The sequence below is a fragment of the Podarcis filfolensis genome (genome assembly GCF_964270895.1).
Source record: "Podarcis filfolensis genome assembly, chromosome: 11".
NCBI lineage: Eukaryota > Metazoa > Chordata > Lepidosauria > Squamata > Lacertidae > Podarcis > Podarcis filfolensis.
In genome coordinates, this window is record NC_139613.1 from 53,698,281 (window position 1) to 53,725,993 (window position 27,713).

Genomic DNA, 27,713 nt, shown 5'->3' on the forward strand with positions numbered 1-27,713 from the left:
TGCATGTATTAAGTTAAAGTGTGCACAAAAATGCATATATTAGTGAATCTAACGTACTAAAGTTCATGACCTGAGGGGAAATTGTGAAAGTGTGTATTATGAACTTGTGTATGCTAGAAGGAATTTGCACTGAATGTTGATGAATTTTCACCAAGACTTTTTTAAAAAATCGCAAACTGGTGTAGAAATGTGGTGAATATAAGATTGGAAAATGAGAAACTGAGTTAAAAATGAAGTTGACAGATTTTTCCAACCCTGCTCTCACTTCACTTTACTGGCTATCCTGCTTGTCAATCACACATCATATAGCTTCACTGACTTGCTTACTTGTCACTTTCTCTCCCCTTGCTCTCCTGCCCTTTCATTCTGCTTTCTTTGCAACAGGATGCCACAGTTTTTATTTCTTTTTCCTTTTCAAAATGTCCTTAAAATTATAAAAAAGGGGTAAAAGGGACCCCTGACCATTAGGTCCAGTCGTGACCGACTCTGGGGTTGCGGTGCTCATCTCACTTTATTTGCCAAGGGAGCCGGAGTACAGCTTCCGGGTCATGTGGCCAGCATGACTAAGCCGCTTCTGGCAAACCAGAGCAGCGCATGGAAACGCCGTTTACCTTCCTGCCAGAGCGGTACCTATTAATCTACTTGCACATTGACGTGCTTTCGAACTGCTAGGTTGGCAGGAGCAGGGACTGAGCAACGGGAGCTCACCCCATCACAGGGATTGGAACCGCCGACCTTCTGATCGGCAAGTCCTAGGCTCTGTGGTTTAACCCACAGCGCCACCTGCGTCCCACCCACATCCTTAAAATTATACTAAAGGCTTAAAACAAAATAAGCATTTACTAACTAATGAAACAAGAAAACTTGTTTTTTTTTAAGCAGCATGATCAGAAGCTGCTACCTTTCCTCCCAAACAAACATATCCAATATTTATATACTCAATGAAGGTGACAAATTGAATTAAACAGTCAGATTGCAAGTATGTGCTCACCGATGAAAATCAAAGTATAGTATTTTAATTAGCTCTGATATCAGCCATTCCAACACACTGGTGCATACTGGAAAGTCAAATGAACATGCCTTTCCAAGAATGAGCTTTGCTTCAGTAGCCAATGAATAAGTCTACATGGTTTTCTGGTTACCAGCTCAGGATATGTAAGAAGCAAGGAAACAAATATCTGTAGAAAGATATGAGCCATGGTTGTATGAGATCAGAAATTAAAATGGCCAGATAATGGAACATACTGTATTTTATTAGTTCCAGATCACAATACTTGTACATTTTACATCAGTTCCTGGTTTTTTTTAAAAGTGTCCTGTTTAGGGATGAGGAAGAAATTTAGCTTGGTTTGCATCTTTATGTGAGCATACCTAAATCATACAGCTATCTTTAAAACTTGCACCTCTCCGAATTTTGGTTCCCCAACCAAAAAATGTGTGCACAAAGTCATATATTAGGAGCTAGCATTTGTTGAAATAAAAGCAATTACTGGAGGGGAAAACACTTTTAAATGCCCCGAGTTGGCACTGTTCAATCTTTTCAAGAGAGAAAATACTAACTTACAGTTCAAACAGTTATCTTTTATTAGTGGCCAAGCTCGTAATAATGAGATACTGGCAGAATCTGGAGGGTGCTTCTTTGACAAATTGGTACAATCAAGTATAGCAACTGGCACTAACTGACTAACAAATAAAATTGGTCCCAGAATTGAAGCATAAAGACTCTTTTGCAAACTGAGTGGTATAGCTTTATTGGTACATGGCTAAAAATGAAAACGGGGGACTCCACTATATAAAACTTATTGGTTAACATAAACTATATATTGCCTTCTATAAAAAGGGTTGTCTGGAATAGGAACTCATTATGTTATTTGGATAGTATTTTGGATGTGTTGTTTAAAGTTCATCTTCAGGCTTAGGGTGGGATGTGCTGTTTTATGTGTGCACGATATTATAATGTTGTGACGTAATGTAAAAAATTAAAAATAACATATTAGGGGAAAGTGTGCATAAAATGTTTATATTCATCAAAATAACATAGCGAAGTGTGTTATATTAATGAAAACTATGTGCAAAGTGTGTTTATTAGGAGAAGTGTGGACTAAAACTCTGACAAAATTTTGAAGGTCTAAAAACGTTATTCACAAACACCTTGGAGGTTTTGAAAACTGCTTAGAGGTTTTGACAATTAGGCAGTATATAAATAAATAAAGTGGAAAGGTGGTCAACTGACTTTAAGATTAGAAAAATTAGAAACACAGAATTATTATTTTTTTGAAATGAACACATTTGCCCATCCATAATCATGAACCATTAAGATGGAACATCTACGGGTATCTTTGTGAAGTTTCCACGCAGATCTATATCTACAATGCCAACGATGGAACATCTACGGGTATCTTTGTGAAGTTTCCACGCAGATCTATATCTACAATCCCAACAGCACCATTGGAAAGACTCCTATGTGTAAATACACTGGTATTAATGGGCTCCTCTTCATTTCTGTTCTCATGGCAAGAATTTCTGTTCTACCACATATTTACTAACTGAGAAACCCATCTCCCACTGAACATTTGTGTACAAGCTTTGCATCATCAAAGAGTCTTTCATTAAAAATGTAAGCCGGCTGACATGCAAACTAGGAGCTCCATTTTGGCCTCTGTCCAAGTGCTGTTTGTTGCAAGTTTCTTCTCACACCAAGTGCATGAGGATTTGAGAATAACTACCATAAATAGAAAAATGTCCTTTTTTAGGAAAAGTATATAAATATTAAAGGGACCTTGAAGTCTTGCCCCCGTGCAGGCTTTTTTGTTCCTTGCCAGTTGCACAACAGTCAGAAAAGCGCTTGGCCCAAATGTGTTTCATCAATTACTTTTCTGCTTCAGATTGTCAAGACTTGTGATAAGTTCCAAAAATTTGTCAGCTTCTTCCCATGATAAAAAGCATGTCAGGAAAGCCCAGCAGAATCTACCCGAATCATCAAAGCTATTATCTCGCAATCAAACTGTCACCAAAGCAGTCATAAAGGAGTCAAGTGGGTTTTCAGCCACGACCATCGCCATCTCTCAAAGAGAAACTTAAACATGAAAAGCAACTTAGAATGACATTAGTTCAATTGCACTTGACTTTGCATGCTAGAGAAAGCTGGTGGGTTACACCAAGGTAGATCAGAGCCAGTGAATTTTGAGTATTCTCAGTGTTTGCTTTTCTTCTTGTAAGCAATAAACGCTGTAAGATTTTAGTTTAGTCTCAGATTTACCAAAATACCTAGGCTTTGCAATTTATCATCAGTCCATTTAACAGGGCCCCTGCCTGGTATTTATTCATTGCCTCATTTGGGAAGTTGTTTCAGGCAACCAACAGAAAAGCTCTACACAGTGCTCTTTTTCTAGAAAAAATAGGTGCCAGTGCTCGCCATGAAGTTGTTACAGTTAAGTGTCACACTTTTTAACAACAAAAAGAGGGGCTGTCTCACAACAAATGTAACTGATTTGTAAGAAAGACAGTACAACCTGAAAAAAGAGACAAGGCATGTACAGTGGTACCTCTGGTTGCGAACGGAATCCGTTCCGGAGGCCCGTTCGCAACCTGAGAAGAACGCAACCCGTGTCTGTGCGTCTGCACACGTGCGGGTCATGATTCACCGCTTCTGCACATGTGTATGATGTCATTTTGCGCATGTGCAAGCAGTGAAACCCGGGAGTAAACCTTTCCAGTACTTCCGGGTCGCCGCAGGATGCAACCTGAAAGCACACAACTTGAAGCAAACGTAACATGAGGTATGACTGTACTTTTGTACACCAAGAAAATCTTTATATAGAGAGAGGGGGGCGTGGGGGGGCAGAGCAACAACACTGGCTCTATGCATGTATTACACACATGCAGGGGATCAGTGGCGTAGCGTGGGTTGTCAGCACCCGGGGCAAGGCAAGTAATTTGCGCCCCCTAACCCGTGGATTTGCGCCCCCTAACCCATGGATTTGCCCTAACCCCAGATGTTGCGCCCGGTGCGGCCCGCCCCCCCTGCACCCCCCACGCTACGCCACTGCAGGGGATACTCGAATATAGAGCAGACTGAGGCCTTGCTTTTATAATTGTTCCAATATTGGTTCATTTTTAAAAGCAACAACTGCACATTGAAGATCATATAGGAAGACTAATGAACAGGTAAAGGTAAAAGGTAAACGACCCCTGTACAGTTAGGTCCAGTCAAAGGTGACTATGGGGTTGCAGCGCTCATCTCGCTTTCAGGCTGAGGGAGCCGGCGTTTGTCCACTGACAGCTTTCCAGGTCATGTGGCCAGCATGACTGAACCACTTCTGGCACAATGGGACACCGTGACGGAAACCAGAGTGCACAGAAATGCTGTTTACCGTCCCGCCGCAGCGGTACTTATTTATCAACTCACACTGGCGTGCTTTCGAACTGCTAGGTTGGCAGGAGCTGAGACAGAGCAATGGGAGCTCACTCCGTCGCAGGGATTCGAACCGCTGACCTTCCGATCGGCAAGCCCAAGAGGCTCAGTGGTTTAGACCACAGCACCACCCGTGTCCACAAGTGAGAGTGCAATTGCAACACTCTCACAAAGAGCTGCACCATATGTGTGGATCTTCATCTCATCACCAAGCCAGAAATGCGAGAACAATTCCATCTAAAGGTAGATTTAAGCATATATTTATAACTGAATTACCATTTTAAGCCTACCTGAACAAAGCTGCTGTATCTGTTATTCTGCAACAGAAACTCTGAGTGAGTAAATGTTATTTTTACCTTTTATAAGACTGTGTGGTTGTTGTTTTAAGGGGCAGAAAAGGGGGAAATCTCAGGGAAATCCAGTCTGCATCAAAGCATGCTGGATTAAGGCACCTTCCTATGCTCCTGTGCAGGGCCGGATTTAGGTTTGATGACGCCCTAAGCTACTGAAGGTAATGGTGCCCTTTATATGTCCAGCTGTCCTTTGTCAACAACAAATTGCCGCTGTTTTTTGTGTTGAATATATGATAATTTATGGACCTAATAGGTATCTAAAGCCATTTGCACATAACAAAATATGTATTTTATCACATTGGTTTTCTTTTATTTGTTTTTTATCTTATATTTTGGAAATCTACATCCAGGTTTTTTTCCTTTAAATTTTTTGGGGGGCCCTAAGCTATAGTTTGTTTAGCTTATACATAAATCCAGCACTTCTCCTATGTTCTGTTCAGCCCTTGGGACTCTCTCCATGCCAGAAAGTCATACCCATACTTTTGTCTGGCTGGGATGTGTCCTTGATAAGGCCTCTTGCATGCCTGGAAGGAAGATGGCGAGAGAGATGTGAAGTGTGGGGAGAAACCTCTGAGCATGGCTGGAATGTAACTCTCTGTACAAAGACAAAAGGTGACTCATGGACTAAAATAAGTCCCCACCCCTGATTCAGCAGTACACCATGTGAGTTTCAAATGAAGAAACATCTCACACAATGGACAATGATGTTGCTTTCCTTTCTGGTACTTATGGTCACTTGAGACAACTACCATTCAAAATCAAGTGAATAGCCAAGGACAGGCGACTCTATTTTACCAGCATTACACATGTCTGCAACAAGGATTAATCACCCATCAGTGCAAAGGCAACTCAGGATTTGCAATTTTTTAATTTTATTTTTAAGAGAGGCAAGAATCAAAATCTGTTTTCCACTTACATGAGCAGAATTACCACGTTGGTTTTTTTTTTTTTTAAGGTTCTTGCATAAACTTTTTACTTTTCTGTTTGTGTGAAAACCTTGATGAACCAAAGTTGAATCAGACATGATGACTGGAGTGCATTCTTTCTGTGCAGATTCAAGTCAATCAAAACGTTAAAGAAATCTTTTTTTTCTGAACTACTTAAAATAAATTATGCATCTACTGATGTACAGAATCATATATGTTTGAAGCAGATTTGTCCCAGTTCAAAAGAATCATCATTCAAAAGATTTATGGAACAAAGAAGCTGGGAAAATACAAAGCTCTATCATAAAGTGATAATGTTCTTACATTGTTAAAAAGTCTATTGCTTTAGGGCAAATCAGCCTGAGATGCCTTACTCTGAAGTATACTTCTGTTCTCTGTTTACTTACAAAATTACTGTTCTGCCTCAAACAATTCTGACTTTGAGTAGTATATCTTTTCCCTCACTAGGCAGTGAATACTCCCAATTGGTTGCTGTTCAAGCCCCGTAAATGTTCAGAGTCTAACTCTTCCCCTTTTTTCTTCACAAAGGGATTGACAAGTTTTAGATTATGAAAGTGTTTTAGTGCAGAGCTGTTAGTTTGAAAATAAATACCAGTAAAGTGCTGCCAATAGTTTAGACCAGATGAAACCCTCCAAAAATCAGCAATTCGGGTCCTTCTCACTACAACGTGCTATGAATTTCATGAGTAATCTTCAACTCCAAGTTTGAAAGCAGACAAACAACTGGGCATCCTCAAACGTGAAATAACAAGATGCAAATGCAAATTGGTTTTTGAGCATGGGTCACACCACTCAAATTAATGGGGGGAATTATTTCACGCAACAATGAAACTGACTGCTGAGAATGAAAGAATATAAAATCATATTGGGTAATTGAATTTTGGAACAGAAAAACATAAGAATATCCCTACTAGATCTGGCCCATCTAGTCCAGCATCCTTTTTACTCAGTGGTCAACTACTTGCCCATGGGAACCCTTCAAGTAGGACTTGAGTACAACAGCCAGGTGCTTCATGGTAGCCACTGCCAGAGCGTGTCTCTGCTCAGAGTGTCTCGGACCAAAGACCTGTCGTGTTATTCATGTACAAGGAACCTATCTCCCAAAGAAAACAACAACAGTGGTTGGGAAAGTGGTTTTCCATCATATTAACAGAATTAAAGTAACGGGACCCCTGACCATTAGGTCCAGTCGCAGACGACTTTGGGATTGCGGCACTCATCTCACTTTATTGGCCGAGGGAGCCGGTGTACAGCTTCTAGGTCATGTGGCCAGCATGACTAAGCCCCTTCTGGTGAACCAGAGCAGTACACGGAAACGCCGTTTACCTTCCCACCGGAGTGGTACCTATTTATCTAGTTGCACTTTGATGTGCTTTCGAACTGCTAGGTGGGCATGAGCTGGGACCGAACAACGGGAGCTCACCCCGTCACAGGGGTTCAAACCACCAACCTTCTGATCGGCAAGCCCTAGGCTCAGTGGTTTAATCCACAGTGCCACCCATGTCCTATAATTAACAGAATTAGTGATAGATAAATTGCAGCAGTGTTTGGCCATGGACACAGAATGGCCTGAGGGTCAATTAAAGGGAAGGAATTCTAGATAGTTCTTCACTGGCTGGGATTCATTTAAAGCAAAATCTTGTTCCCTCGCCTCTTCCTCGGTTTCCAACTCCAGATTTGAGGACCCAGAAGCAAAAGGTGGCATGCAGTAGCAACTGAGTTTTAGTCAAAAGAACCATGTCATTATCTTCTGCTGCCATGCTTTATTTGAAATGGCGGAGGGAAGTGGCCCATCCTGTACTCCAGGGGTAGCCAGCAAGGTGTACTGACCATGGTGGCTGAGGTGAAGGGAACTGTAGTCCAGAACATCTGGAGGCTAACAGGTTGGTAGCCATTGCTATCAAGGGAATTATCTTCTTTACTTGTAATTACCTTTGTCATGAGAACATCTGATTCAAAAATCACATCAAGCAGATGGGCATTGCTCAGTTTAAATAGATTTTTGAAATAACTTACTGGTTCATTTCTAACAATTACAGCAGCTTTTCATCTAGCACATTTCAAAGTTTATTGTGGGAAATCCTGATCTATCTCAAAAGTAAACAACGGAACCTTAAAATCCTTGGTCTAACACAGACCCAAAATGAGTAATGAAGTTTTAGCACTCACATTCACTGCCAAGGAAGATGAAAAGAACTTTGAACCTTGGCATATTTGCTTACTTACATGAATAATAGATTCCATGAAGTTTAAAGGCCATTCGGAAGCCTAACAGCTCTCACAGCCCATCTATCCATTTGTCACCATCTATTCATGCCTCTCCCAAGCAGGAAAATGCAGTGCAACTATAAACATGTTTTCTGAATAATTAAAATACAGCAATAATTTTAATGTAGCCACAAGACAAAATGTCCTCATAGCTCTTCTGTTTCAGCTTTGCATTTCTTGCTAGAAAATGCACTGGCATGCATTTCTTGCAAATGCTAGTTGTTTATAGAAGAATGTTGCCTGGTCTAGCTGATCTCAGCCTAGGGTGTGGGTGTGTGAGAGGGAAAGACGGCATGGGCTGTAGAATGGCAAAAAATTATACATGATTCAGTTCACCATTAAAGGCGAACCCACCATATTGTTTCCAAAACAATGTGGGAACTGAATCATAGCCAAAATGAAGGAATGGGTTTCTGTGCAGTCAGTTTGAAACGGGACCCAAAATCCGCATTTTTCCTTCTCCAAGAGAGCATTTCTAAAATGCTTTAACTTGAGCTCTTGAGCCAAAACCCAGCTGTATAAACAAGTGCTCAAAGCTCTCTCCTTTATCAGTCCGTGATGGCAAGGGATGACCTTGGCTGTTCCAGTGGAGCAGGGATGGCTCCTCTGGGTCTTATCTTACATCCTGACCACACTCTGACGCACAGACCTAGTCCGGGAACAGCGCCAGGAGACCTTCTTTTCCTAAGATAAGAGTGCCGGAACAGGAATACCCTTATATGGTCAGGAGTACAGGAAGAGGAACACCCTTTTATGGTTAAGAGTACCGGAGCAGGAACATCTGTGATGTCAACCTGCGTGTATAAGCTGACATGGCTGGATTCCTGAGGAAGGGGGAAGAGGGTGCCTGGAGGATATATATACACTGCATGAAATTTCTCATTTCTTTGGACTTGCTGTGGACTGACCACGCAAGTGCCTTTCTGCTGCTCCGGAGAGCAGAAATAAAGAACTCTTTCTCTGAACCAAACCTCGGTGTCATTTGACTTCCTTCCTCCTGTCTGGGAGCAACGCAGACCCCACCAATCGGTAAAGTCTAATAAGGCTACAAAAACAATATGAGAACTGAATAAAAGCCACAGCAGCAAGGTTGTACAAGGCTTGCCGCCATCGTGGGGAAGTCTAGGGAGGCCCACCACTGCTGCCCAGTGAGACCTAGCCTCTCAAGATTGGGGAGGCTTAGTCCTATCCCAACTGAGTTAGAGTCGGTGCCTATGCTCTGCACAACCTTAGTGAAAACAAATCAATATGAATGCTGACTAAACAAGCCATCTGGAAAAGCCCCAAGTTGAAAGAAGGCAACTGATTGCACAGGTATTTGAACTAGTCCCAAAAGTTTCACTAAAAAGCACCGTCTGGAGATATATGAAAGCTTTATCTGTAATGGTTAGATCCTTAATGACCCATATACCCGGAAACAACTACTCCAGAATGCGGCAGCTAGACCGGTAACTGGGGGCGGCCACTGACACCACATAACACCGGTCTTGAAAGACCTACATGGGCTCCCAGTACGTTTCCAAGCACAATTCAAAGTGCTGGTGTTAACCTTTAAAGCCCTAAACAGCCTCGGCCCATATAATGAAATGATTTTAGAATGTTGTATTATTTTACTCTTGTTAGCCGCTCTGAGCCCGGCTTCAGCTGGGGAGGGCGGGATATAAATAAAAAAATATTATTATTATTATACCTGAAGGAGCATCTCCACCCCCATCGTTCTGCCCGGACGCTGAGGTCCAGCACCGAGGGCCTTCTGGCGGTTCTCTCATTGCGAGAAAGACTCTCCTCCCTGCAAGAGAGGGGAGTGGTTGTGGATGGAGCCTGAGCCCCGCACCTAGCAGGGGGCGGAGCCCCCTGCCTCCTCCGCCTCACCTGGCTGGCGCCCACGCCCCCCGACAGGCAACCAACCAGGTGCCTCAGAGGGGCGTGTTCCAGCAGCCTTTTGCTGCGGCGCCAGCCTCGCCCGGCCTCATTCTGCGTCGTCGTCTCGCCGCGAGTCACCCACCCTCCACTCCCTTTTAGTTAGGGCTTAGGTCATTGGCCTTGCTATGGACCTTAGGTTGGTCGCCCTGGTTGGCTAGGGGGCCTGGTAGGAGTTTTTCCATTTGGCATTAGGCTTTTTGGTTTTTTCGCCTACCTCGTAGCAATCGTCACAACTTTTGTGGTATTGGTGGGTAGGTTAGGCATTGGAATAATGTGTTGTGGTGTCGAAGGGCTAGGTGTGGCCATCGCCTATGCCTTCAATTTTGGGTATTCCGCCTGCTTGGCGGGAGGCCATGGCACGATCCCGGTGACGTCAGGGGTGAGCCTATAGTTGGATTGGCATCAACAGGCTCCACCTACTGGTGAATACACCCACTTGTTTGAGATATCCAATGCCTAAGCCAATACCTTTTCACTGCTGTAATCAATAAAGTTGTGGCCTTTTCTTGCCCATTAACCTTATAACACGTGTCCTTGTGTATTCATTTCACACCACGGGGGTCGGATCCTCGAACCACAAGCAAAGCTACAGGGAACCAGGCAGAGGGCCTTCTTGGTAGTGGCACCCGCTCTGTGGAATGCCCTCCCATCAGATGTCAAAGAGATAAACAACTACCTGACATTCAGAAGACATCTGAAGGGAAGTTTTTAATGTGTGACATCTTAGTCTATTTTTGGTTTTCGTTGGAAGCTGCCCAGATGGGCGGGGTACAAATAATATATTATTATTATTATTATTATTATTATTATTATTATTATTATTATATACACAGGCAATTCCCTTGTGATGCTAAAGCCATTATGACTGAACTGAGAGCCACAGGTTCAGAATGTCCCATTTCCACTGTTTCTGATAACTAGTCATGAAATGTTTCTGTGGATCAAAGCTTTGTGCAGATCCTTCCATTCCCCCTTTTTGTCTGTGAATGAATCAAGGTTGCCACAGATTTCAAAGCAGTAGGTGAGCAGATGCATAATTAGTGTTTAATAAGTCATCATAGTTTCTGAATCTAGAGAGGCCTGATTTCTTCTGAAGTTCGCACCACACTTTCTAAGGTTCATAAGAGTCTCTCAGAAAGCCTTATGAATACTTGAAGGTGTTAAGAAGTCCTGCGCAGTCTTCTGTTTCCAGGTGGCACTATCAGTTCCTCTCTTGGTTCAAGCAGCTCATATTACCAGTTTGTCAGGTGGATTTAGTTAACTGAAGAAGTACATATTTCTGTGAAGCACACCGGAGATGAAAGCCAGGCATCACCTATTGTGACTGCACTAAATTAATTACTGTTGAACTTGAGCAAACTGCAAGGTCCGTTGCAAGAGCATCTTTCTATTAATAAATTAAGAGCACAACTTTGGGAAGAGAAAAAGTAGAGTTACAATCAGATTGCCTTCAGTTATTAAATGTCTTTATTAATTAGGCAACGCATGGGCCTTTAAACTCTAATTACTTGCCTTATCTTTGATAAAGTAAAGTAGCTATCTCACTAATCTGCTATATTGCTTATCTACATTGAAAATACTTTTTAAAAATGTTCTTCGTAGCGGGAAGTGTTCAACAAGCTAAACTGTTGCATCAAGGAAAACAGTACAGTTATGAAACTTCTACAGTAGAAGTAGAAGCTTCTGGTAGCCAACAAAATCTTTAAAAAGGGCTATAAATGACTGCATATTGATCTTCTCATGGCCTTTTTATTGATGGTTCCTTGGTATCCAATTTTATAACAACAAAAGCTCGTTTTAAGAATCTGTTAGAGCTTCCATCCGGCTCTATCACACTTTGTTGTTGTTTAGTCGTTTAGTCGTGTCCGACTCTTCGTGACCCCATGGACCAGAGCATGCCAGGCACTTCTGTCTTCCACTGCCTCCCGCAGTTTGGTCAAACTCATGCTGGTAGCTTCAAGAACACCATCCAACCATCTCATCCTCTGTCCTCCCCTTCTCCTTGTGCCCTCCATCTTTCCCAACATCAGGGTCTTTTCCAGGGAGTCTTCTCTTCTCATGAGGTGCCCAAAGTATTGGAGCCTCAGCTTCAGGATCTGTCCTTCCAGTGAGCACTCAGGGCTAGGGCTGATTTCCTTCAGAATGGATAGGTTTGATCTTCTTGCAGTCCATGGGACTCTCAAGAGTCTCCTCCAGCACCATGATTCAAAAGCATCAATTCTTCGGTGATCAGCCTTCTTTATGGTCCAGCTCTCACTTCCATACATCACTACTGGGGAAACCATAGCTTTTACTATCACACTAGTTCTGCATTAGTCATGTATGTGTCTTTTATTTGACTTTCAGGAAAAGTGATGGGGAAGGAGTTTGCACTGACAATTTGTTAGTATGGGCCTATGGTCTGAGGGCAAGCAGGAACCTGAAGTCATGAGGCAAATCAGTAGGTGTAAGTCACAGCCAAAGGACAAAGTAGGAGCTAGAGGACGAAATCATTGAGCATGCCAGAAATCAGGACCCATTTCAGATCCGTGAAGAGGCAGAGCTCAGTATCTGGCTTCTCAAAAAAGGCTCAACACAGGAAGCTTGTTTGGGTTGGACCAATCCAAGGTGAGGGTACTTGAGGAGCTGTCACCTGTATCTCAGTGACTCACCACATGGTACAGCTATCCACAGATATCTGAGCAGATCCTGGGACAGCTGTGAGCCATTGCATCTAAAGGCTATGCTGAACGCTGCTGGTTTCATAGAAAGTATATGCACTAGTGAAACTCTAGGCCTGGATTTTTTTTTAAGTAGTTGAGAGGGAAGGAGAATTCATTGGCAAGGAAGGGAAAGAGTTGTATCTTCCTATCTGACAAATGTGAGGTGCTGTTTAACTGAAATTCCTTAGATAGATTGCAGTTTAGTATTGGAGGAGCAAAAGATGGGCAGCAAATTTTGGTGCAGGGGTATTTATTAAGAGCAGCTTACCGACAAAACTGCCACATTTTTTTCCTTCTTTTAAATGTTCCCGGGAGCAACATTATGTGACGACATTGCATCGTAACGTCTTTATAGGATGCCATTTTATTGTCCCACAAACCACAGATAGAGTGACACAGTATCGCCACATGGCATCAATCCCAGGGGCTTTGAGTGAGAGATGTAAATATTATTAAGTGGGCATCTACCCACATAGTTGCAAAACCTTCCTGTTAGCCATGCATTGCTGCAGACTCCTATGAGAAGAGCACAACAGTTGCCTTATTAACAGGGGATGAGCAGTCCTAGCTCTGAAACCAGCTTGCTGAACTGGTACAGGGCTGGAACGCACCCAACATAAATCCCCCTGAATAGCAGGAGCAATGGTTGCAGTTCCTTTTAACCCTTTGCATGCCATATACCACAAGGGAGATTGGCAGCCACTGGGAGAATGTGCAGTGGAATCCCTTCATTTGCTTAAATCCTCCCATTTTGCGGCTCATGAACGATTGATGAAATGGGATGCAACTGCAGATTGGCCAGAGTTTGCCCAAGTTGGTTGAGCACGAGACTTTCATGATGTGCGCAGAGGACAATTTACAAACACACATAAATCATGTCCTCCAAATCATGGAGAGTTATGTGTTGCGGTGAGATCACCCAACTGCCTTCTTGTTGCTGGGGCTGGCCCATTTGAATGACCTTCACACCTCATTGGTTGCCCTTTTGTTGCTGGGGGAAATTTTCTGTTGGTTGGGGTTTGATTGGCCACTAAGGGGCCATTTAAGGGGCTGCACGAGGCGAATTACTTTCTCTTTCGTATCGTGCAGCAGATCTCCCTCCCTCCCTATAATTTAAGGTTGTGTTTTTGACCTTGCTATGCCTATCTAGGGGTCGTCTGTTTTTGGAGCAGGGGCCTGGTAGGAATTTTCCCATTTGGCAGATTGGCTGGTGCCATTTGGTTTTTGCCTACCGTGTAGTAAATCGTCACAACTTTGCAAGGCTGGCGGTTAGGCATTGGTTCATTCTTTGGTGGAGGGGATTATGGATTGACTGTGCCTGCCCCTCATTTTTGTTGCTGCCGCTAGGGAATTCTGTTGAAGGAATCCAGGGGCTCGATTTGCTCTGTCCGATCCCCTCTCAGGAGTTAGGGCCATGCCAGAGTCCCTGGGAGCATATGGGGTGAACTAAGAGGCGGAAATCTGCCTCTGTGTTCCCCCAGTATGTTTTCCCTTACTGACCTCTGGAGGTTCCAGTTGTCAGTCCTGTTCCTGCAGGTGCAGGTTCAGGTAGTCTGAACCAATGCCTAAGCAACCACTCACATGCTTTATTGAAGTTGTGGCCAAAATTAAGGCCAAAAGTCTTAGAAAAATATTCTGGGGCCTGTGTGATTTATTTTGGAAAGGGGTTTGGGGGTCTTCACACGCAAAGGACCCAGGCGGCCTGCTGTCAGCCTCGGTGTGATAAAAGCGGAGCATATTATATCTTGTCACCATCAACTTTATCTAAAATAAAAACTATTAAAGACTTACCAAAATGCGCAAAAATTTGGATGGCCAACATTTATGAATGACCTTGCTTTTCAGGGGGAAAAAGTTTTTGTGCTGGAAAAAATCTTTTCCCACCCAGGCAGAATTGCTACATTTATCCACCCTCTACTAAGTCAGGCCTATCAAAAGCAAATTGTCTTTTCTGCCGACACTTAATTCTGAATGATGCATCATGATTCGGGGCACATGCTGAATAATGGAATGGTAAATAATAATAATGGTAGTGCCAAGATGTTTCATGCAAGATCTCAGGGATTTGTACCCTAAAATAATGTAACTCTTTGGCTCTGGTGCTTGCACAATCTTCTGCAGAATGACTTTGTCCTCTCTCTCTGCCCCCCCTTCCTTTTCCTCTATTTTCTTCATGACTAACTTCTGAAATCATGATATGGCATTAGCCTAGAGGGTAGAGCAAGTCTGCAAAGGTTGAATACAAATCAAATCGAATACTGTACTTGCATGCATATCTCTGGTTTATGATTATCGGCACAATACATAAAATAAATATTTTGTGGCACTCACCTGGGAGAAATCAGATATTGCCCTGTTTAAATCCAGTTTGAAAGGAAATGAATTTTAAATACTTTAGAACACTTTTAAACAAACTATTGCAAAATGCATGAAAATCTTCTGTATTAAGTTATGGTTCTGCCATTCATATTATTGCCGTCAAGGGGCAGCGAGACTTCCCATTAACATCCTATATTCAGAGCTTTATGCCTCTGCAGTAAAAATGCACATTGAACTGAAAAATGAAACAAGCAGATCTGTCTTGACAACGTTTCATTTCAAAAAATAAATTCAAAACTGTCCATCAAAAAGCTAATGTTAACTCTGAAAGAAGAACCAAGCCAACAAGAAGAACTAGGCATTCATAAATCTCCCAAACACAACTTTGCATAAATCAGTTCCTCTTTGGGGAAGAGTAAATTTTGCATGCTGACAGCTGCATGGAAATTAAGTTCCATGAACTTCAAACTAATCTCTTAAATCTGCTTATATCAGTGCTGAAATTCTCCCCTTACCCATACAATATACATATTGTTTGGGCTGGATTTTAATGACCAGGTTGGCATATGTGGAAGACTTCTCAGTTAATTTTACTAGAGGTATTTTATTGTGCTTCTTGCATTGTTATTTCTACCCTTAGGAGAGTAAAGACCACACATCAAAATCAATGAGAATGCTTACACAAGTAAATATCTATGAACAACCGTGCTTTCTTAAGCAAGTTCCCAGACATCTTGTAGGCTGCCTGTTACAATATTTAGAAAAGGAAGAGCACGTACCACCAGCTAGCAAGGCAAATTAAACATATTCAGCCTTATCTGTAGGTTTCACACATCAACCGCATATTCTCAGCCTAAATGTAAAGAGTTGCCATCATTCTTTGCCCAACATGAAGTTGACTCCAAGAACTCGTGGCACACTCAAGCTGAGCAGTCGAATAGAAAATATACTGTAATTTCTGCTTGATTGTTGTGCATGCCAAACTTCTGTTCCTACTTTAAGAATTTTGCAGGCCTCATCTGTACTCTTTATACTGATCCACTTTAAGTCTTTTATATAAGAGTTTCCTCCCTGGTCTTCGCATATCCTTAAAACTTTGAGCTTCTGATTTTTCGATGCAGGCACTAAATCCAGTAGGTCATAGATGTACTCATTGTACAAACAGACCCTAGCATCTGTTTGGGTTTCTTTCTTTGAAATCCACAATGAGTATATTTATGACCTACTTAATTCTTAAAGTAGGAAATAAGAACAGAAGGTTGGCATGCTACAATCAAGCAGGAACCAACAATCAAGCAGGAGTCACAGTATATTTTCTATTTGACTGCTCAACATGAAGTTGACAGCTGACTCAGATGCTCCTTTTATCCTGTGATAATGGTGATAGTTGTCATATAATGGAGACATAACCCACACACAGCAGTTTAATACAATAAATAAAGAACACTTGTGCAGAATATGAGTTGGTTATAATTTTATTTATTACAGATGCAAGTAGGCTTTGGCATGGACACTGGGTATGTATCCTGAATCAGTGAGCCCAGGTAAAAAGGTAAAGGTAAAGGACCCCTGACAGTTAAGTCCAGTCGCAAACGACTCTGGGGTTGCAGTGCTCATCTCACTTTATTAGCCAAGGGAGCCGGCATAGAGCTTCCGGGTCATGTGGCCAGCATGACTAAGTTGCTTCTGGCGAACTAGAGCAGCACACGGAAACACCGTTTACCTTCCCGCCAGAGCGGTACCTATTTATCTACTTGCACTTGGACATGCTTTTGAAATGCTAGGTTGGCAGGAGCAGGGACCGAGCGATGGAAGCTCACCCCATTGCAGGGATTCGAACCACTGACCTTCCAATCGGCAAGCCCAAGAGGCTCAGTGGTTTAGACCACAGCACCACCCGCAAGCCCAGGTACTGGGCTATTATTCCTTCAGGGTCAATTCTGGGTTAAAGATCACCCTATGACACACATCAGCTGTTGCTGTTGCTGTTAATATCCTTCTTCCCCCCAAGACCAGTACTTGATACTAGTCAACATCATATATATTTCCTACTCACCTGTTACAGGCATGTTGGGCACTCACACACTGATCTGATGGAGGAGCACAGTTGCAACCCTGACATTGTATATCTGGCCAAGCCCTGCCACAATTTCCATGTGATGAACATGAGCATCTGAAATAGTGCCTTTATGAATCAGCCACTGCTCATGAATAGCAGTTCCTCTGTACAGGCCTTGGCTCAAGTCATTGAGATTGGGGCTAAGGCTAGCCTAAGTATGCAAAGCTGGAGGTGAACCTTCTATTTCAAAAGGTGAGTGTTCTACACAAATATAACGCATGAAAAAGGGCTACATTCTCCAGTTCATATGCAATGACCACGTTTTATAAGGCTGAATGCTGCAAGGCACATTTCTAGTAGGTTGTGCAGATGCAGGAATATTCAGCGCTATGCATCTTCCTCCAAATCGAAGTAGTTATTTAAAATGCTTGTCTGCTGCTCTCTGTTGCACAGAACTCCTGGGGCAGCTCATAAGATCATTTTTTAAAAAGGTTCAATGAAATGCAACCTTAATACATTGGTACCTCGGGTTACATACGCTTCAGGTTACAGACTCCACTAACCCAGAAATATTACCTAAGGTTAAGAACTTTGCTTCAGGATGAGAACAGAAATTGTGCAGCAGCGGCGCCATGGCAGCAGGAGGCCCCATTAGCTAAAGTGGTGCTTCAGGTTAAGAATATTTTCAGGTTAAGAACAGACCTCCAGAATGAATTAAGTTCTTAACCCGAGGTACCACTGTATCAAGTACAAGAAAGCAATAAAAACATCAGTTTAAACCCAGGTTCAGAGACATGCTAGAAAACCTGGAAAAATATTTGCCTGACCTCCTATTTTGCACCACCCTCTGCCGGAGAGGGCTTTCCCATTCTAAGCAGTATGCAACAAGCACAAAACATAAAAACTGTAGAACAATATAACAAAACCAGAGATAAGAATACCATGTCAAAACACCAATGGTTACAGGGTCCATTCTTATAGATTATTAGGGAGAGCCTGTGCAAAATGCGATCTATTTACAAGACACAGAGAGTGAAGAAATGATCATTTTTCATGTATGGCAGAGGAAAAATAATTCCAAAGTACTGGGGTAAGGGTGGGAAATGCTGTTTTCAGAAATGTGCAAGTATACCAAAGATGTTTGCTAGTGTAATAATAAACAAGTGAAGGGAAAAGTTAGTTCTCTCTTTACATTTCTGACTTTATCAACAGTCTTTCCATGAATAATTCAGAGGTCACAGCAATGCTAAAAGGCTGGTCAAGCCATTCAAAGCCTCTTTTCTCATGAGGTGACTGAACTAGTGAACATAGAGGGCGCTTAGGAAAGAAGAGGAACTGCTAGTAAGTCATTATGTTGAGAGAAAGAGCAATGCTCCAGCTTCCAATAATCAAAATTGGATTTTCAATATGGTGTAGTAGTAGTAGTAGTGAAAATAAATGGCAGTTCAAGCTTACATGGCAAGGTAGCTGATTGCTTCATTGTGGTCCAAATAGGCCTCAAGATGAACTCTTTTAAAAATCTAATCAACAGGTTGAAAGTAAGAGTATGGGCTACAGCTGAAGTACTTAACTCTCCCTCTCCCCTTTGTATAAAAGCCAGACTTAAGAAAAATATTGCAGCGAGTCACAAATGATAGACGCCTTGTAAAGTTAATGATGTTATAACAATTAAGCGCTATTTATCTAGACTCGAACATGGCTAAAAATCATTAGGGCACATTTGCATTGCATGAACAACATAAAAACTATACAGAATTCCAAGAGTTCAAACATTAATTGGAAACAAAGTATAGCCTTGGGGTATTAGAAGAAGGCTTTAATTTCATTAGAAGCTATTAAAGCAGATGTTGAACTTTATTTTATATAAAAAAGTTGCTTGTAGACATCCAAGATGAGAGGATGTTTATTCAGGAAACACTTTTGGGGAGAACAATATGCTTCATGTACAAGTTGAAAAGGAGTGTGTTAAGTTTCACAAACCAACTCTTGCTTTCCACCCACGTTAATAATAATAACAATAATAATAATAATAATAATAATAATAATAATAATAATAATAATACCCTACCCATTTGGCTGGGTTTCCCCAACCACTCTGAGCAGCTCCCAACAGAATTAAAAGCACAATAAAACATCAAACGTTAAAAACTTCTATGTACAGAGCTGCCTTCAGATGTCCTCTAAAAGTCAGATAGTCGTTTATTTCCTTGACATCTGATGGGAGGGCGTTCCACAGGACAGGTGCCACTACCTCGAAGGCCCTCTGCCTGGTTCCCTGTAACCTCACTCCTTACAGGGAGGGAACCACCAGAAGGCCCTCGGCGCTGGACCTCAGTATCCAGGCAGAACAATGGGGGTGGAGATGCTCCTTCAGGTATATTGAGCCAAGGCTGTTTAGGGCTTTAAAGGTCAGCACCAACACTTTGAATTGTGCTCAGAAATGTACGTTATGTTTCATGTCCCTCTTGACCTAAAATGTGTTCGAAGTAACACAAAATGCAAAATGGACAGAGAACAATCTGTAGGACAAAGAACCATGCAGCTAGTTGCAGGCACTAACCTAGCCCTCCCCAACTTTGTGCCGCCACCCTGATATTTTGGACTACAGTTTCCATCATCTGTGACTTGATGGGAGACTAATGGCTTAACACTTTGCACTTTGACGTGCTTTCGAACTGCTAGGTTGGCAGGAGCAGGGACCGAACAATGGGAGCTCACCTCATTGCGGGGATTCGAACCGCCGACCTTCTGATCGGCAAGCCCTAAGCTCTGTGGTTTAACCCACAACGCCACCCACGTCCACATGCAGAACGTAGGCACCCTATATATAGAAATGAGCAAACCAGTGATATTTTAGGGAGCAGGCTAGCAGGCGGGGCCCATTACTTACATCATAGGCGCCTACACAACACAAAACACTTTTGCTGTATGTAGGTTTTATTCTTTTGTTTTTTACCTTATATTTTGGAAATGTACATCCAGGGTTTTTTCCCTTTAATTTTTTTTGGGCCCCCCAAGAGAGTGGGGTCCTAAGCTACAGCTTGTTTAGCTTATACGTAAATCTGGCACCGATACCAGTGTTGTGAGGGACATTCCCCCCCTACCGGTACATCAGCCTCTACTGGTTTTATGTTTGCTGTAGCACAGAGAGGGACAATTGGGAAGGCAGCATGGCCAGTGGAACAAGGGCAAAGTAAAGGTTGCTTACATAAGCTTCCCTCTGTTCCATTTGTGCACCTACCTTTTAAAGCATAGTCGGCTGCATTTTTTGCTGACGCTTTGCACCAATTTTTGCATGGTTTGCAAAGGAAAAAAAAACTTAACAAGGAGTAGTAAATAGTAACAATGCCAAACTCAATAAGCTAAAGGGGACTGTGTGCCTCAGTCAGATGACACCTTCCCAAGCTTGTGAGTTATCCAAATCAATTTTTTAGATGAACATTGAGCTTCTATTTTTGGTGCACAATTTCCAAAGTCTTGTGTTTTGATTTGAAGGCTGGCGTCGGAGATTTACGTTTGGTATGCAGAAACTTTCTGGAAATGTCCGCCTTTGTTATTTTTTTAATTACTTGGCTTATGATTGCGAGGGAAATCATTACAAGAAGTGAGAAGGAGCTTTCCAATGCCTCATTATAATGAACAAAAAAGAAAAACAGAAGACAGAAAAGAAGAAAAGAAAAGACCCTCTTGGTAAAAGCCTACATTGTTGTCTTATTGGATCATTACTGCGGTATATGTTCAGCTGATGAACAGTGCTTTTCCAATGAGAAAATGATTAGACTGATACGTGAGTCTGCAATGATTTACTAAACTTGGAGAGGGCTGTGTGGCAGAGGATCTTAATTTTCTCATTTGAACTTTCTAAAACAACAACAGGAAAAGATTAACAAATCTGTCCGCAAGTGGCTGATGTCTTTACCTTCGTATTCAAAATTATATTTCAACTTTCCACAAAAGGTACTGAATTTCTTGCGGTGGAGGTATAAAGGAAGCTGCAAATAATAAACTGTTAGCCGCAAGTTGCCATTAATTGGTCTGCTTGGGCACCAAGGGCCCACACGGGAGCTGTGCAGCCCTGCTGAGAGGAGGCAATTTGCAGTAGTAGAGCTGCAGGCATCGCCTGGGCAGCAGCCATGCTGCTAGACCAACATGCCCTCATTCGATTGGTAGGAAATTGACTGGAAACCAGGCAGTTCAAAGTGTCTGCACCTTGGGGGACTGTTGGTTGGGTTTTTCTTTTCAATTAGCACACCCATCCTGCTTTTGTTTGTTGTATCTTTTTGCTCCGAGCATATCTGGCCACTTTACTGGAGCTGAGAAGGAAGTTTTGCAAGCCTGTCTAGATTGGCAGGTGCCAGACGCATCTGTCATGTGAATTTTGCCATGATTTCGCAGGAAGGTTGAGTTAGAGATGAAGGTCGTTGGAAAGGATAAGGCCAGGGGTGAGCAAACTTTTCCAGCAGGGGGCCGGTCCACTGTCCCTCAGACCTTGTGGGGGTCCGGACTATATTTTGAAGAAAAAGAAGAAGAACGAATTCCTATGCCCCACAAATAACCCAGAGATGCATTTTAAATAAAAGCACACGTTCTACTCATGTAAAAACACCAGGCAGGCCCCACAAATAACCCAGAGATGCATTTTCAATAAAAGGACACATTCTACTCATGTAAAAACATGCTGTTTCCCAGACCATCCATGGGCCAGATTGAGAAGGCAATTGGGCCGGATCTGGTCCCCGGGCCTTAGTTTGCCTACCCATGGATAAGGCTGTCAATGACTACTATATATGACATCTATGTCCCACTCCCATAGTCAGAGGCAGCAAGAAGAGTTCTGCCCAGGCTTGTGGGCTTCCTAGAGGTATCTGGTTGCCCACTGTGACAATAGGATGTTGGAATAGATGGGCCTTTGCCCTGATACAGAAGGACTTCTCTTACATTCTTATGAAAGTAAAAGGACTCTGGGGTTGCGGCGCTCATCTCGCTTTACTGGCTGAGGGAGCTGGCGTACAGCTTCCGGGTCATGTGGCCAGCTTCTGGTGAACCAGAGCAGCGCATGGAAACACCGTTTACCTTCCCGCCGGAGTGGTACCTATTTATCTACTTGCACTTTGACGTGCTTTTGAACTGCAAGGTTGGCAGGAGCAGGGACTGAGCAACGGGAGCTCACCCCGTCGCAGGGATTCAAACCGGCGACTTTCTGATCAGCAAGCCCTAGGCTCTGTGGTTTAGACCACAGCGCCACCTGCATCCCAGTCTTATGAAAGTAGCGTGCCTCAAAATGACAAACTACAGCTGAAACTGAAACTGATAGCTTTATCGTATAGCCTTCATTTGTGCACTGCTTTGAGTGTTCACACAAGTGGGGAAAGGGTTCCAAAATACTGTTCTTAAAATTGAGACTGTTTGGCACCCATAGTAGCACCCACTGGAAGCTCCTCCCTTGGTAGAAGAAACGGGTTTCTTCTGTGTGCAGTTCTTGCTGAAAACTTTAAGATAATTGCTAAAGACTGCTGACCTTCCTATATTTTATTTTATTGGTTGTTTTATGCAGCTGTGGATCAGGCAACTGAACTGTGTTTTTTTAAAGCTTCGTATTAAGTTGTGACGGTTTATTCCTCTATTATATGTTCCTTACAGGACTTTTATTGCAAGAAAAGCAACAAATACCTTTTATAATTTCCAGGGGGATATTCTGCTGCAACAAGGGACAACAAACTCTTATTTCTTTTATGAATAAATAGAAAAGAATCTTATGAATGTGGAATACACCTTCTGATACATCACAGCACAATACTAAGCTTCTTAAGGGCACTTTCAAATGCAAGAAGATACAGGAGACACTCTAGAAATATTTTAATCCAGACGGCATTATGAACTCAGCCTCGTACTTCTGAATTTAAAATATAATAATTCAAAATGCTTGTTATTAAATTGTATGCAAAGTCTTCTTCAAAAGTAGCTGGTAAATATGTTATGTGTATATTTTGCCATTTGGAAAAATTGCTGCATCTGAATACATGCACTTTTCTCTCTTTCTGTCTGGCATTGTACGTCTGGTCATCAGTTTTGTTTTCCTGACTTCCTTTTCATGGCTGGTAATTAACTAAGGCAGAAAATCAAAAGAATGGAAAGAATTAAGAACAGATCAGAATTACATTCAATGATACAGTTTTGCTATGATAAATAGTCCCAGATGATATTTGATTGACAACATTAATCCTGCACATCTGGGAGACCATTCACTGTAGCATTCTGAATTTAATTTTCACTTAATGCTGACAAGATGGGATAATTCTATAATTCTTCAAATGGAACCATTATTTGCACAGTCTTGCATAATATCCTGATTATGATTTACAATTATTGTATAAGCACAAAAATCCATTAAGCCAGCTTGCAAATCTCACCAAAGTCGAATGAACAAAATATATGCTTTTAACATATTGTTTTCTTTGTCTGGGGTTAGCTGCTGTTTTCGAAAAGAAAAAAGCAAAAGCAAAAAAGCAAACTGTTTAAAAAGCCCTGTCAACAACTCAAACATATTATGCATAATATACACACATAATTGTAAGTAAGAAGCTAGCAGCTGTGTGGCAAGCTTTAAGTAGAAATTTGTTTTTTGAGAGAATGATTTTTATATCAAATTTATGGCTGTGTTGTCTCTTCTCCCTGGGCAGCATCAAATTACATTGCTCTTCTCTTAAGATTTTATTCTCAAGGCCATTTCTAAAATGGCATCTATAACGAAAGCTGAGTCAAGTGCCAACAATAAGAGGCAAAAACCTGAGCATGATGGATAATTTAAAGGACAAAAAGCACTGTGGAAGGCTTGATTCTGTGTGTGTGTGTGTGTGTGTGTGTGTGTGTGTGTATCTGTCTGTCTCTGTCTCTCTCGAAATGAGTTTGAAATTAAACATACTGACAGATGGAAGGTGGTTGTATTCCAAAATCTAAAGGTCAAGACAGACAGTGGAGATCTACAAATACTGTAGTTGTCTGGCCAGTTAGAACTTTTGCAAATAGCAGTCGTGGGGGGAATAGGGATACAGATCAGAGCTAAAGTAAGTGAAAGTAGCCTTTAACATTTCCAGCAACCTTGCAGTGTATGGCAGCGTACTCCGATGAGGACAGAATTCAGGCTACTTCCTCAGGAGGACTATTTCATTTACCTTATTGAGAGCCATCCAAGCTAGATAGCAGAGCCCAGCTAGCATCATCTGACTCAGAGAATAAGTCCTCTATTTTCCAACTCATGACGAATCCAAAGGCTGCAAAGAAAGAAGCCAAGAGCTCCTTAACAAGCTAGCCAGCTTCTCCAGGGAGATGGAGCCTACCACACTTTAGGCCTGGCCAACGCACATAAGGTTTTACTTACAGACATAATGGGGGCTGTTCAACTAAATTTTACCCAGAGTAGGCCCACTGAAATTTTAAGTTAGGCCCATTAATTTCTCTGAGTAAGTTTCCGTGTGCTACTCTGGTTCACCAGAAGCAGCTTAGTCATGCTGGCCACATGACCCGGAAGCTGTCTGCAGACAAACACTGGCTCCCTCGGCCTATAGAGCAAGATGAGTGCTGCAACCCCAGAGTCGTCCGCAACTGGACCTACCTTTAAATTTTGAATACCACCCAGTGCCTTAGTGCTTTTGTTGTTGTTTAGTTGTTTAGTCGTTTAGCTTCTGGTAGCCAACAAAATCTTTAAAAAGGGCTATAAATGACTGCATATTGATCTTCTCATGGCCTTTTAATTGATGGTTCCTTGGTATCCAATTTTATAACAACAAAAGCTCGTTTTAAGAATCTGTTAGAGCTTCCATCCGGCTCTATCACACTTTGTTGTTGTTTAGTCGTTTAGTCGTGTCTGACTCTTCGTGACCCCATGGACCAGAGCATGCCAGGCACTTCTGTCTTCCACTGCCTCCCGCAGTTTGGTCAAACTCATTCTGGTAGCTTCGAGAACACCATCCAACCATCTCGTCCTCTGTCGTCCCCTTCTCCTTGTGCCCTCCATCTTTCCCAACATCAGGGTCTTTTCCAGGGAGTCTTCTCTTCTCATGAGGTGCCCAAAGTATTGGAGCCTCAGCTTCAGGATCTGTCCTTCCAGTGAGCACTCAGGGTTGATTTCCTTAAGAATGGATAGGTTTGATCTTCTTGCAGTCCATGGAACTCTCAAGAGTCTCCTCCAACACCATAATTCAAAAGCATCAATTCTTCAGCGATCAGCCTTCTTTATGGTCCAGCTCTCACTTCCATACATCACTACTGGGAAAACCATAGCTTTAACTATATGGACCTTTGTTGGTAAGGTGATGTCTCTGCTTTTTAAGATGCTGTCTAGGTTTGTCATTGCTTTTCTCCCAAGAAGCAGGCGTCTTTTAATTTCGTGGCTGCTGTGACCATCTGCAGTGATCATGGAGCCTTAGTGCTTTAGTGGGGCCTTTTGGAGCTGTCCAAGGTCCTGTATACTCTACTTAACTGAGATTTGTGACTGGGCATGGCTTGCTTCACTTGCAAACCTAAAGTACTCACAGGAATTGATGCTGTACCCCATTTCTGTGATGAAAATCCTCATAAGATAAGAACATAATGGCCTATCTAGCTCAGGATCCTGTTCTCAACAGTGGCCAACCTGTGAGGAAACCTGCAAGCAGGATCTGAGTGCAACTTCATACCTTGGTGAAAAGATAGTGTTCTCCACCCTACCTGAGAGTAGCACCTCATCACCACTTCCTGTTCCATAGCATCTCATAGGTAACCTGGACCCAAGTTATTAAGGGCTTTATATGCTGATAGGCCCGGTAGTAAATTTACAACCATTGAAGTTCTTCCCAGCTTTTGGTATGCTTTTTTGAAAGGTTTTAATCCCAGCCAAACTAACAACTTTCCCTTCCCTCACAGAACCTGAGTGCGTGAGTAACTGACAGCTGTATTATTCCCTGAGCAACTGACTGCTCTGAGTCATTGAACCAACTCAGCCAATCATTGTTGATTGGTATAAATGCAGATATATGCCAATACATGGAATTTCTATGCAGGAAAGGAAATGCAAAATGTTACCAGTTGAAACAGAGAGATACTTCACTAAAGAAACTGAATTTTGGTAGTTCATTCATTTATAGGACAAGTGCCAGAATTTAAAGTGACTTGGTTTTTTAAAGTTGAGAAGTCTATCTCAGACTTTCAATACACCATGAATTTGTTGCTTCAGCTCCACCCATTTGACAAGAAAGCTTCACATAATGAGCAGCTTGTAAACAAGAAAAGCATGCTGAGTGTTCAATGATACAAATTAGAATTGATTGGCTAAAGGGGGTACATTGATTTCTCGCATTTAGAATAAACTACAGACCTTTTCTCTCCTTTTACTCAATGAAATTCTTACTTAACAAATGAAATCATTAGGTACAACACAGAGTTACTATCCATTATCTTGAAATGTGATTCAGTTATTGCATCACCTACTTATAGAATATATCTGATGGATGTGGAGGTCTACGGGAAGCTCTACTTCCCCTGAACTAAACTTTTCATGACATTAAAGAAATAAGAAATGTTTGAACCTCACTTATGTCTTCAGTACGTTCAAATATATAAAAGGATGTCACATAGAGGAGGGAGAAAGGTTGTTTTCTGCTGCTCCAGAGAAGTGGACACGGAGCAATGGATCCAAACTACAAGAAAGAAGATTCCACCTAAACATTAGGAAGAACTTCCTGACAGTAAGAGCTGTTCGACAGTGGAATTTGCTGCCAAGGAGTGTGGTGGAGTCTCCTTCTTTGGAGGTCTCTAAGCAGAGGCTTGACTGTCACGGCTAAAATGGCCGCTGTTTCTTTAATGTGAATAAAGCTGGGTCAGCATGACTCAGCGGTCTGCACCAAGTTGTATATATAAGTGAGAAATGTTAGTTTGTTGCTGAGGCTGGTGTTTGGGTTGGTTGGTTGATTGGTGCTGGTGTGTATAGTTGTTCAGTCGTGTTTTGCACAAAGACTTTTAAGAATAAAACTCTGCAAGGATATTCTCGTGGACTCTTTTTGTGCCGACAAGGGTCCGAGGACCAGACTGAGGAGACAAAGGGAGGTCAGAACCTTTTCCTCCTTTTTTGCTTTTTACAAACACTGACATTGACAGCCATATGTCAGGAGTGCTCTGATGGTGTTTCCTGCTTGGCAGGGGGTTGGACTCGATGGCCCTTGTGGTCTCTTCCAACTCTATGAGTCTATGATTCTATGATTCTACGTGTGTGTGTGTGTGTGTGCGCGTGTGTGTGTGTACTCTCACCCCTCAATATTTATTTTGAAGAGAGATATCCTCATTTATTTTATATAATTCAAAGTAAAGGTAAAGTAAAGGGACCCTTGACCATTAGGTCCAGTGGTGGCCGACTCTGGGGTTGCGGCGCTCATCTCACTTTATTGGCCGAGGGAGCCGGCGTATAGCTTCCGGGTCATGTGGCCAGCATGACTAAGCCCCTTCTGGTGAACCAGAGCAGTACACGGAAATGCCGTTTACCTTCCCGCCGGAGCGGTACCTATTTATCTACTTGCACTTTGATGTGCTTTTGAACTGCTAGATTGGCAGGAGCAGGGACCGAGCAACGGGAGCTCACCCCGTCGCAGGGATTCGAATCGCTGACCTTCTGATCAGCAAGTCCTAGGCTCTGTGGTTTAACCCACAGTGCCACCTGTGTCCCTTATGATTCAAAGTAGCTCACACCAAATGCATTAA

The 27,713-nt window shown here is 42.3% G+C and overlaps 1 protein-coding gene across 1 annotated transcript in view; it reads left to right on the top strand.

Annotated features, from left to right (window-relative positions):
* The first annotated feature begins 535 nt into the window (after window positions 1-535).
* The window catches only part of LOC310745011 (cryptic protein-like), a 290,490-nt gene continuing 263,312 nt past the window's right edge, over window positions 536-27,713 (top strand). The window contains exon 1 of the mRNA XM_083577215.1: window positions 536-626. The gene's annotated coding sequence lies outside the window, so the exon portion shown is untranslated. The remainder of the gene's footprint in view (window positions 627-27,713) is intronic.